This window comes from Mastomys coucha, unplaced genomic scaffold (assembly GCF_008632895.1).
Source record: "Mastomys coucha isolate ucsf_1 unplaced genomic scaffold, UCSF_Mcou_1 pScaffold23, whole genome shotgun sequence".
In the NCBI taxonomy this organism is placed as follows: domain Eukaryota; kingdom Metazoa; phylum Chordata; class Mammalia; order Rodentia; family Muridae; genus Mastomys; species Mastomys coucha.
The window spans coordinates 52,000,385-52,013,722 of NW_022196906.1; positions in this window are offsets into that span (position 1 = coordinate 52,000,385).

Sequence of the window (13,338 nt, forward strand, 5' to 3'; positions counted from 1 at the left end):
GATTGGATTCTATTTTTAACAAAAACCAATTTTAAAGCTTGGTAGAAGGCAATTTTGGAGAGATAACTAGGAACTCAAGGACATGGTCTGGACATGGACATGGAAATTAAACGACATTGTCAAGTGAACACCAATTTTCTCAGATGTGACATACAGTGCACTTATATGATATCTTACTTACTGTTCTTGTTCCGTGAAGAGACACCATGACCAAGGCAACTCTTATAAAATGAAACATTTAATTGTGAGTTTGCTTACAGTTTAAGCGAGTTAGTTCACTATCATCATAGCAGAAAGCAGACAGGTATGGTGCTGGAGCAGTAGCTGAGAGCTTTACATCCTGATCTTCAGGCAGTGAGCAGAGATCAAGGTTGGGCCTGGTGTGGGGTTATGAAACCTCAAAGCCACTGCAGTGACACACCTCCTCCAACAAGGCCGCACCTCTTAATTCTTCCCAAGCATTTCCACTAACAGGGGACCAAACATTCAAAGGTATGAGCTATGGGGGCCATTCTCATTTAAACCACATGTAGGAAGATATTCTTGTTCTTAGGAGGTTAATGCTGTATGCTTTAGGGGTGAAGTTTCATGATGCCTGCAGCCTTCTTTCAAATGGGCCTGTTAAAAAAAAAACAAACCTACATTTTGGGACAGTTGAGATGACTCAGTGAGTAAAGGTGCTTGCCACCAAGCCTGACGACCTGAGTTGGACTCCCTAGGACTCACGTGGGGGGATGAGTTGTCCTCTGATCTCCACATGTGTGCCTTGGCACATTTATGTCTTAACAAATGTTTACTCTCTTGACCCACCTCTCTTTCTGTCTCTGTCTTTCTCACGCACAATAAATAAATACGATTTTAAGATATATATAATATATAACATATAGTATATAGCATATAATATATAATATATAATGTATAATGTATAATATATAATATATATATGCCAGGTGTTGTCAGTGGTTGCGGTGGTGGCAGCAGCCAGGTGGTGGGAACTCAGCAGGCAGAGGTGGATTTGTGTGAGTTCAAGGCCAGCCTGGTCTACATACAGATCGAGTTCCAGGATTACAGAGAGAAACTCTGTATACACACACACAGTAAGCTTCAGGATTAACTTCTGCAAGTGTCAAGGATGAAGAGTTGAACAGAGTCACAAAGCTGTTTTGAAGACAGCTGCAAAGGAAGGAACACAGTTTCCTGTCTGAGTCTTTACTAAGTTCAGCTCACTCAATTATAAGGGTCAACCTGAAAATTAGGCTAAGTTTTTTTTTAAAGATTTATTTATTATTATACATAAGTACACCGTAGCTGTCTTCAGACACACCAGGAGTTGGTGTCAGGTCTCATTCCAGGTGGTTGTGAGCCACCATGTGGTTGCTGGGATTAGAACTCAGGACCTTCAGAAGAGCAGTCAGTGCTCTTAACCACTGAGCCATCTCACCAGCCCTAGGCTAAGTTTTATATAAATTTGTTTTCTTCTTTCTTATTGACTAAAGTTTATGGCTATTTAGATGCCTCTCTTCGACTTTTTTATGAGACAGAATCTGTCTATGTACCCTTGGCTGTTCTGAATTCACTATGTAGGCCAAGCTGACCTCCAATTCATAGAGATCTGCTGTCTCTGCCTCCAGAGTGCTGGGATTAAATGTGTGCATGTCACTATATATTCCTACAGCTACAGATGTGCTTTTAAGAAAGACATTTAAAGGTATGCATTACTTTATACACCCAGATGTGCCTTGAAAAAAAAGCCACAACAAACCAAACAACCCACCTGGTGCCACATGACCAGGATAGAGCATGAGCCCAAGATGACTATTAGTCTGGTGCCTCGAAGGCCCAGGCTGGCCGACCACACCCAAGACAATCTCCACCTGGTGGCACTTAGCCTGGGCAGGGTCTAGCACTCCTGAGGCAATTCCAGCTACCCAGAGGTCCCAGAACACCACTAAGAGGAGCAAGTGAGTGATGGGGAGATGGAAGAGGAAGAGAAACAGAAGGATGTGGGCACAATGAAGGGAGGCAGAACTGGAGACTCAAGGGTAGTGAGGAACAGCCGGATGTGATACCACCAAAGCCATGGTGACATCCTGGACTATGCTGCCATAGAGGGCTGTGTCTGGGTCAGTGGCCCTGCAGCAGCAAGGTCTGTTACCACCCAAGGCCAGGTGGATGTCCCTGGTCTGAACTGCCACAGAGGGCCATGTTGATTTCTGAGGGCTGTGCCAATTGACCCCATCCCTTGCCTAGGTATTGTGGGAGAGCTGGCCTAGAAGGTGAGAGCAGGAGAGGGGCCCCCACCCCTCACCGGATGTAGTACTCAGAAGAGCAGCCCCAGGATCCATGAAACACAGTAGAGCTGACCCTGGTTTTGGGAGTTGTGGGTGAGCCAGCCCCAGCCCCAAGGGTGTGAATGTAGGGGATCTAGCCCTGAGACTCATCGGTCATGCACTGGTATGGATGAGGGGGAGATGCCTTTCTTTGCCCCTTGCTCCTCACCACCTATGGCAGGTGGGAAAGCTGGCCCTGCGGTCATGAGAGTGGGAGAGCTGGTTCTGCCTCTTGCTGGCTGCAGCATTAGACTAGCTAGCCAGGCCAGTGTTGGAGAACTCACCCCAGTGGTGCGGGTACAGGAGAGCTGTCAGGCTGACCAGCTCAGATACCTCTCAGGCCCTCCAGGACTTTGAGTTGGCTCAGCCCAACATCTACCCCATCTATGAACTGCTGGAGCACATGAAGGCACTGCTTCTACAGATCCAAAGTTGCAGGCTCTCCATGACACAGGGCACCAGCAGGATATCTGAGAGGAGTCCCAGTGAGGTTCCAGTATTGATAGTGTAGAAGAAGCCAGAAGCCTCCAACCAGACTGATGACTCACTACAACTTCCACAACAAGATTTTGTTTTTTTCTTTTGGGAGGAAGTGGAAGGGCATAGGGTGGGTAGGAGGGAACAAGAAGATGAGTGGGTCTGGGGTGCATGATGTGAAATTCATAAAGAATCAATAAAAAGTTAAACAAGCAAAACATTTTTATCTTATTATAGGCATGTGTGAATGTTTTGCCTTCATGTATGTGAATCACATGGGTGCAGCACCCATGTGGGCTAGAAGGTGGCATTGAGATTGGAATTATAGACAGTAATAAGCCAGGACATGGGTGGGTTGGGGAACTAGGGTCCTCTAGAAGGGCAGCCAGTGCTCTTAACCACTGAGCCATCTGTCTAGCTCCTAGATGCCATTAATTTTTGTTTGTTTGTTTGTTTTTGTTTTTTCGAGACAGCGTTTCTTTGTGTAGCCCTGGCTGTCCTAGAACTCACTCTGTAGACCAGGCTGTCCTGGAACTCAGAACCACCTGCCTCTGCCTCCCAAGTGCTGGGATTAAAGGCATGCACCACCACTGCTGGGCAAATGTCATTAATTTTTATTTAATGTTCTTATTTGTCTTAGGATCTCCTTTGGGATGCCAGGTGATCTTTAGATGTCTAAACTCTTGGCTGTGACAGGCTTCTCAGGCTACCTGTGGTTTTGATGACTTTGATAATTCTCAGGAGTCTGGGCCAAGTGTTTGCAGTACATCTCTCGGCTAGAATTGGTCTGGGGTTTTCTTCTGGCAAGCCTGCGGTTGGGGGTTGTTGTTAAAAGGATCTCAAAGGTAAAATGATTGTGATGTGACTAATCATTGTCTTTGTGGCCTTGGTTGGATGAACAGAGACTGGCAAGTCTCTCCAGGATAAAAGGTATTAGGCTGAGAAGCAATTTCATCCATTTTAAGTCTTCTCCCCTCTTTCCATTCGGCATCCTTTGAATTAAGTCACTGTGCATAGGTTACACCCAGGAAGTGGGGAGCATATATAAATATTTGGACACTTATTTATGACAGATAGCTTTTGTTTTTAAAAAGTAAACTACAAGAGGGCAGGGATGTAGCTCAGTTGGTAGAAGACTTGCCCACCATGCACCGGGACCTGGTTTGAATCTTAGCATTTTGTCAATGGAGCATGGTGATACATGCCCATAAGCCCAGCAGTTGGGAGGGTCAGCCAGGAAGATTAGAAGTTCAAGATCATTCCCAGATACATAGTCTGAGGCCAGCTTGGGCTACATGAGAGTGTGTCTCAAAAACAAAAGCCTACCAGAAAGAAAAGTGTACATACCATACCTAGTTCAGTGAATCGTTTTTTGTTTTGCTTTGAGATGGTCTCACTATATACAATGCAGTGTCCATGCATAACTCCAGGATTTTGAACATGACTGGGGAAACAATGGAATGAAGAAAAGGCAGATAGACACCACACACAAACACACACACACACACACACACAGATGGAGAGAGAGAAGGGAGAGACAAACAGAGGGAGGGAGGGAGAGAGACAGAGACAGAGACAGAGACAGACAGAAACAGAGACAGACAGAGACAGAGACAGACAGAGACAGAGAGAACAAGTACAGGAGAGCCAGGCTCTCAAATGGAGAAACTAGAGTACTTTGGAAGTTCAGTGTGCTTATTATATAGGGTTGAATGGAGAAGTGGGATTTTTCCGTAGCTGAACAAGGAAGTGGAGATATCATATACAGAGAAACAAGGAGTTGGAGTTTATGGTACACAGCTAGATCAAGGAGACAGGTTTAGCTAATCTCAGTAGTAGTAGTTTCTGCAGGGGAAGAGTCTTGGTATTGTATATCTCCAGAGGGAGAAAGCTGTGGGGGACATTTTCTGCACACACCATCAATATCTACGCACAGATCAGAAGAAAAGACTTTGCCTCTGCATCTCTGCTCAGGGGAGAAGGCTTTGTGGTGTTCTCCATGAATCTGAGGCTCTGGGGTGCTCAGCAGGGCTGCACCATGTCAATACTACACATTCACTCAGGACTTTACTCACCTGGGGCTTACTTTGCTCTCCACAATCTAGTCCAGGCTAGCCTAGAATTCAAGAGCCTCCTGCCTGGGGTCCATGAATACTGGAATTATAGGCACATAGCTCTAATGCCTGGCTTCAGTGCATCTTTACAAACCTGACAACCTGACCCGTGACTTCTAGGTCAGAAGGTAGAATGTTACAAGACCCCAGAATCTCCTGCGTTTCCCGACCACCACTACCAAAGTAGCTACAATGCTGACTTCCAATTGTATGGCTTAACTTGGTCTGGCTTTTAAAAAATATATCCCTTTATTCTTTATGTTATGGTATATGCACTTGCTGGCACCAGTGTGTGCACACCACATTGCATCCAGGAGCTCTCAGAGTCCATATCCTCTGGAACTGGAGTTGCAGATCCCTGTGACATTCATGTGGGCCCTGAGAACTGATCTTGGGTCCTTAATAAACACTCTTTAACTGCTGAGATATCTCTTTAGCCACAACTTTTTTAAAAGAAGATTTATTTATTTATTTACTTATTTTATGTATGTGAGTATACTATCACTTTCATCAGACACTCCAGAAGAGGGCATCAGATCCCTTTACAGATAGTTGTGAGCCACCATGTTGTTGCTGGGAATTGAACTCAGGACCTCTGGAAAAGCAGTCAGTGCTCTTAACTGCTGAGCCATTTCTCCAGCTCCTAGCCCCAACTTTTACATGTTAATTTTATTTCATTTTTGAGACAGAGTCTCTCATTGCATAACTCTGGCTGGCCCAAAGTTGCCATATAGACCAGGTTGGCCTTAATGAACAGCTCTGTCTGCTTCTTTTTCCCAAATGCTGGGATTAAAAGTGTATGCCACTATGCCTGGCTCCACCGTGTTGAGACAGGGTCTCTCTTCATAGTCCTGGGTATCCTGAACTCACTATGTAGTCTAGGCTGGCCTTGAACTCACAGAGGTTCAACTACCTCTATCTCTATCACATCCAGCCACCTTTATTATTTAAATTTTTTAATATCAAATATTGAAAAATTTTATTTTATGTTTGTCTTAGTCAGGGTTTTATTACTGCGATGAAACCCCATGACTGAAAAGCAAGTTTGGTAGGAAAGGATTTATTTGGCTTACATTTCCAGATCACAATCCAGCATTGGAGGAAGTCAGGACATGAACTCAAGCAGGGCTGGAACCTGGAGGCAGGAGCTGATGCAGAGACCATGGAGGGACGATGCTGCTTACTGGTTTGTTCCCCTGGCTTGGTCAGCCTGCCTTCTTATAGAACCCAGGACCACCAGTCCAGGGTTGGCACCACCTACACTGGGCTGTGTCCTCCCCTTTGATCACAATAGCTGGATCTTATGGAGGCTTTTCCTCAACTGGGACTCTAGCCTGTGTCAAGTTGACCCACAAACCCAGCCAGTACAATGTGTATGAGTATTTTGCCTGCATTTATGTCTGGCAGAAAGGATGTTAGATCCCCTGGGACTGGAATTTTTGCTGATTTAGAACCTTCATGTAGGTGCTGGGAATTGAACCTGGGTCCTCTGGAAGAATAACTAGTGCTCTTAGCTATTGAGCAATCCTTCCAACCTTTAAATTTTATTTTATATGTATGGATGTTTTGCTTGCTTATATGTATGTCTACCACATGTGTAGCTGGTGTGCATGGAGGCCTGCAGAGGCCATCAGATCCCCTGGAAATGGAGCTATAGATGGATGTGAGATGCCATGTGGGTGCTGGGAATTAATGCTAAGTCTTCCAGCCAAGGAATAGTTGTGTCTTAGGTTTTGTTTTCTTTTGGTTTTAGTTATTGTTGTTGTTATTGTTGCTGTTGTTGAATTTGGAGAAAAGGTCTCTCACCACAGTGACTGCATATAGTCCTGGCTGTCATCCAAGCCATGGAGATCTGCCTGTCTCCACCTTCTGAGTGCTGGGACTAAAGGTGTACACCTGGCCCTACCTTTATTTTCTGAGGGAGTCTCTCAGTGAACCTGAAAGTCAGTGATTTGGCTAGTCAGGATGGCAGTGAGCTTCAAGGATCCATCTGTCTCCTCTCCCTCAGTGTTTGGGTTACAGGTATATGCCACCATTCCCAGTCTTTCAAATGCATTTCTAAAATTTATTTAAAAGTGTTTCTGTGTGTATGCTGTGTGAGTATTCGTGGGCATGAATGTGGGCATGCCTTTGCCATAGGTCAGAGTCCAACTCTGGTTTCAGTTCTCAGTCTCCATCTTTTAGGAGACAGGGTCTGTTCTTATTCACCACTGCTCTTGCTCGACTGGGCTTCTGACCCTTGAGCTTCCAGGATTTTTCTGACTGTAACAATCATCTTACAGTAGGAGCTCAGGAATTAGACACCTGCTGCAGAGTCTAGCTTTATGTGAGTTTCTGGGATCTGAACCTAGGTCTTCATGCTTGTGTGGCAGGCACTTTACCCACTGAGCCATCTCCCCAATCCACACCTGGCTCTTTGCATATTGGTTCAAGGGCTCTGAATTTAGAGTTAAGGGGCTGCATCCAACACTATGCTAAGCACCACACAGCAAGAGACAGAGAATACTTCCACAGTCTTTCTCTGTATGTTGAACTCCACCCTGCCTTTCTGACCCAACTCCTGCTCCTTGATTATACCTTGCTCAGTTATCACCAAACTAGTGAGGACCCTCTGAATTCTTAGTCCTGTACATCTCCTGCTTTCCTTCAGGACTGTAAGTAACTTGGAGTTTGCTGTGATTTGAGATATCTGAGAGTTCTCCAAAGACCCATATGCATGAAGGTTGATTCCCTGATCAATGCTATTGGGAAGGGGTAAAAACTTTGAAGTGTGCCACTGTTGGAGGTTTGGGTCACCAAAAGATCACCTTTGAAGTGGATTAGGAGACCCTAGACTTCCAATCCTTTTCCTTTTTATCTCCTAGCTTTAGGATGAGCAATTTTGCTCTGCCATACTCTCCCCTCCACAGGTCCAAAACAACAGGGCATTCTGATTATGGATTTAAATTTCTAAATTATTTTCTTCTCCAAGCTGATAAACTCAAGTATTTGTTGTAAGAATGGAAAGTTGGCTAACAAATAAGTTGACACAGCCTCAACTTTCCTCTATACGTATAGTCTCTAATACTGGGACCAGGACACAGCACACACTCGGAAAAGGGTTTGATAAATTAATTAGTATTCACGAGCAGGTATATGAACCTGCACAAGAGGTTGGTGACAGCTCTTCTTGGGGAATGTCCTGCTTTGGCCATATAGATGAATAAGAATAATTAGTGTTCCCTGAACATCTACTAAGCCTGGAATCTCCTACCAGTTATCATAGGACATCTCTGCTTCAGCTGCTATCACTACCTCAGCCTCATTTCTCACTCAACTCAATGGAGATGATAAGTGGTTGACCCTAAGCCAGATATAGGGCATGGGCAGAGGAAAAGGCAACTCAGAAAGTTACTTTGAGTGAAGAACTAGGGGAATTCACTCTCCAAAGAAGGTGGGTAAGGTAGGGTTGGGGCTGTGGAGGGGAAAGATAGTACTGGTTGGGTCACTCAAAATTTTTATTTAGGGCTGTGGACATAGCTCTCTTGGTAGAGAGTTTGCCTGGCAGGTTCTGTCTCCAGCACTGCATCAAACCACACATAAACTTATTTCCCCAAGACCTGAGAGATGGAGGCAGGAGGACATAGGGAGTCTCATGCCATCCTGACCTATATGAGACTGTCTTGGGGATTAAACTCATATTGTCAGGCTATCCCTCCTGCCTAAAAAATGGGTTTTCTGTTTATGCTTGGTACAACTGTGAAATGCGATAGAACTGACACGTTGAGCATTTCATTCTCTTGAATTTCAAGCGTGGTTTAGATTCACAGCTCTCCGATGAGTGCTCCATGTTACTACCTCAGTGAACTTTGTAAAACTGCAGGCAAGATTCTCCTCAGAGCTGCTTGTTAACTTCTCAAGGCATTTAAAACAAGTTTCCTCAACTCAGTGTGTGGTCCTGTCTTCCCACACTGTCTTCCACTTAGTGTAACTTTCCTACCAGCCAGAGGAAACATCACAGGATTGCTCCAGCTGCTACCTCTGCATTCTCATGTGTTGTGCCCATTACCCAGAATACAGAACCACCCCTCCTCCCAGCCACTACTCTGCCCTCAAGAAAGGGCATTGTTTTCCCATGAAAGATGCTTGTTTATACCTCACCATCATGAAGTACTGGTGATAAGGCACTTCTATTCTTCCAGTCAACCGGTTCCTCCAGCATGTGACTCCAAGTCACCTCCTCCAGTGTTACTCTTCTTTGGACATGTTTCTCCTCCTCCTTTTCCTCTTCTTCCTCTTCTTCCTCCTCTTTTTCCTCCTCCTCCTCCTCTTCTTGCTCCTTCTTTTCATGGAACCAAAATCATTGTGTCTTAGTAATTTGGCTTCTTCTCCCTCTTTATGCTACGATGTCTCCCACCATGGCAGCAATATCTTTCTTAAGTTCCTCACATTTATTCTAAGCTCTCCAGAGTCCCTACATCATCTGCCTCAGCCTCCTCAGGATTCTGTAACATCTCTGGGCTATCCTTAGGTTTTCTTTGAGGTGTGGCTCCTGTCTTCCCTATGGAGAAAGGGATTTTTTTTGGAGGGGGTAGAGTATTGCTTGTTTCCTGGCTTCCACTACTTGCCCTCAGCAGTACTGACCAAAAGTCCCCAGCTGTTGTCTCTGCCAGGTTGTCAAGCAAGCTCTCTGCTTCCCTCCAGCCCAGAGCCCTCTCCCCTCACCAATGTGCTCCTGGTATCAGTTACTAGGGAAGCCAAAGAGGTTCTCATGCATAGGCTTATAAACTTTGGCCTTAGTTGGGTGTTTAGCTCTATGCCAAGGTCTCCAAACTTTCTGCCCGTCAATTAGCGAAGGATTAGTGAGGCCCATTCCTCCCATTGTAACCCCTAGCCTGACAAGTCTTGGTGATAGCGAATATAAGGCCCATAACCCCAGTGCACAGGGTTTGGGGAAATGAAGGCCTTTGCTTAGAGCCTGAGCATGTTGCCCAGGGCTTCCCTTGTCAGGTAGAACCATTGCCTGGAAGCAAGAGGTCAGGGTCTTAGGCTCAGATTTCATCAGAGGTCATTGGGCCTTTTCTTTTTGGGGTCAATCTCTCCAGCAGAGAAGAAAGAGAGGAACTGGTTTTATTAGCTAATAAAGTTTTTGGTAAAGAACATGAGCAAAACAGTGGGGCTTCCTGCATTCCTGGCTGCAAGCCTCAGAGCTGGGCCTTCTGGCTGGCAGTGAAAAACAGATTTCCTCCACTCCCTGGAGCTAAGGCATTGGTTGGTAGGGACAATGGGAATAGGAGGAAGAATGGCTCTAGAGCAGGCTGAGGAGTCTACACGTGTGTGCTTCCACTGCCTGGCCAGGAGTTATTTCTATACAAGCTCTTTCAATTCTCTGGTTCTTGCTCCAACTTGGGTACCCTGAAGCTTCTTAAGCTGAGTCCAGAGATGCAGTGAGAGGAATGGCTGACTGTAAAGATGCTCCTCTCCTCCTATGTGGCCTGCTTGTTCTGATGCCCAGTTTATTTCTTCCCCGCCCTCTCTCCCCCCTTGTCCTCTTTTTCCTCCTTTTTTAAAATTTTATTTTTAATTTTTTCCCCTGATTTTGCTATATCTGGTGTGTAATCCTGGCTAGTCCTACGTAGCCTAGGCTGACCTTGAACTCATGAAAATCCTCTTGCTTCAGCTTCCCACATATTAGAGTTATAGATATGTACCACCCTGCCCAGCACTTCTCCCCTAATTTTTATCATTACATAGTTGGAGCTCAATACTCCTGCTGCCATGTACCCCTATAATGCTGTTTGACAATCATTTCTACCTCCCAGGGACTTGTATATATGACTGATTTTCCACATGTGTATTTTCTGTGATTGGACATAGAGGAAGAAGAGGAAGACTGTAAGGGTCAGGTGCCCTGAGAATGGCTGCAAAGATGCTGAGAAGTCCCACCTCACCCCTGTACTTCCGGCAACGAAGAACAGGTTTCTTCCACTCTCTGGAGCTAAGGCCGTGGTAGGGACAATGGAAATCAGAGGAAGAGTGACCCCAAGTGAAATCTAACTTGCTGTGTAGAGGATCTAGAAAGGAATACAAGGGGGAAGCCATGTTTTATTTAGATTCAGAATCAAAACTACCAGAGCCCTAGATGGGCAGACCTGGTAGATTCTGCAAGAGGCTCTGGTTCCTATCTTCAGGTACCTGAGGGATTTCAGCAAACATGGTGACAGAAAGGATTTTAATTAACTTTTTATTTTATGTACATTGGTGTCTTGCCTGAATGTCTGTCTATGTGAGGGCACTGGATCCCCTGAAACAGGAGTTACAGACAGTTGTGAACTGCCATGTGGGTGCTAGAAATTGAACCCAGGTCCTTTGGAAGAGTAGCCAGTGCTCTTAACCACTGAGCCACCTCTCCAGCCCCCAGACAGAAAGGATTTCACATTCTGAGAGGCACAGTGGGGAAGAAGAAGTTGAAAGAATCAAAAAGCAAAGGGGAATCCATTCTCTGGGGATGAATAGGGGTCTGGATGAGAGTGTGGATATGGGGCTTCACAGATGTGGAAACGGACAGAAGTGTTCTTGCCCTCCAGTCTACCTCCAGCACAGAAGCCTGAATGACCCTGCTCAGGTTAGATCACGTCCACACTACCGACTCTCATCTTCCTCCGTGGGCTACTTCTTGGATAGGTACGCATGTCAGGAGAACAGCACACCCCCTTACACAACCTCCTCACAGAACTAGAACATCTGGAAACCCTGTGCCTGTGAGGTGAGTCCTCTTACCAGGAGCATCCTCCAGAGATACCTGGGAGGCCTGACTGGACACCTTTGCCTCTGTTCAGTGCTCTCTCAGAGAGGACTCTTCTGCCCACCTCATTTTCAGTTGTAAACTGTCCCCTGCTTATCATTTATCTTTCCATTGCCCTTTCTGCACTATGCCTGTCTCTGTGCTTTGTTTCTTATCACCTGTCTTCCCCAAGCAGAGGGTAAGCACTGTCAAAGGAGCGTTGTTAATTCTTTTCACCTCTGCATCAATCGCCAGCTTCCAGCGCAGAGTAGGAGCTTGGCGAATATAAGGACAATGCATGAGGGTGGCATGTGACTAGAGTGGGAGGTGAGGGGGTGGATGAGATAGCTTTTGATTTTTTTTTTTTCTGGTCTTGGTCACAGAGCAGATGGCAATGTTCTTTCTGGGCTCGGGAGCTCAGAGGGGAGGGGAGGTGAAGGTGTTAGTTAGGAACAGGTTGAGTTAGACACACAAGTTCAGGTGTTCTCCTTACACTAATCTCACTCTGGGAGCTCCCTTCAGGGCCAGAGAGCGCCTGCAAAACAGCAAAATAGGCGTGCCGGGTGGTGCTGCGTGTCCTGCTACTAAAAATGTGGACACACGCTGTTCAGGCCTTTGCTCTCAGGCAGAAGCCGAGCATCGCACGCAAACCCGGCCCTTTGCACCGCTGGCGCTGTCTAGTCGCGCCCTTGCAAAGCTTAGACTATTTCTATCTCTCAAACCCCACCCCAACGCCCCGGGAGAGCTGGCCCTTTAAGAGCCTCACCCACGGCTCCCCTCCCCCAGCTAGCGTGACAGCACTGGGACCCGCGCCCGGTTGTGAGTTGGGTAGCTGGGTGGCTGCGCGGGCCTCCAGGCTCTTCTCACGCAACTCCTGGGCACCTTGTCCCCAGCCAGGTGGGGCGGAGACAGGCAGCCCGACCTCTGCCCCCAGAGGATGGAGCAGGCTCACGCACGCTAGCCTCAGGAACCTGTGTGCGTGCCAAGCATCACCCTTTGTGACCCCAGACCCCCTCCTGCTGTCTCGCGTGGATCCTCCCTCCACCCTTTCCTCCACCACACGTAGATAGCTCTGCACCAGCCGCCCGACTTCTGTGTCGCCTGCTTCAGTATGCAAAACACTAACAAGCCCTGGGAGCCTACAGGGAGCTGCAAGAGGAGTCTCCCAGGCTTGCAGCTTGCTTAAGGTGACCCTTAGAGGTGCGATCTGCAAGCCTGCCATCCATCCCCACCCCTAGATGAAGCAGCGCGAACTTCGGCCGATACCCAGTTTGTGGGGCACAGAGTCAGTCCAATGGCGCCACTGGCCTTCCTGTCCTGTGACCTCTGGGCTGGGGTCGCTGGGCTTCTCACGCGAGCTTGGACTCAGTAATCCAGGGAAAGCAAAGTCACCACCCAGCTGCTCTCCCTCTACCAGCCACCCCCACCCCCACTCCACCCCACCCCCGCACCCATTGGCTTATAGTAGGCAAGAGGATCTAACACACCTAATGTTTTAGGGGCTCAAAAATAGTGGAAAGGAATCCCTATGATCCGGGATGGAGGCCCCAATACTCACTTTTTAGGCTGCCCCCCAATTTTTCCCCAAATCCCTCCCTCAGTGGGATTCTATACTGTCCATGGAGCTACTTGAAAGTGGGGATGACCCCAGCCT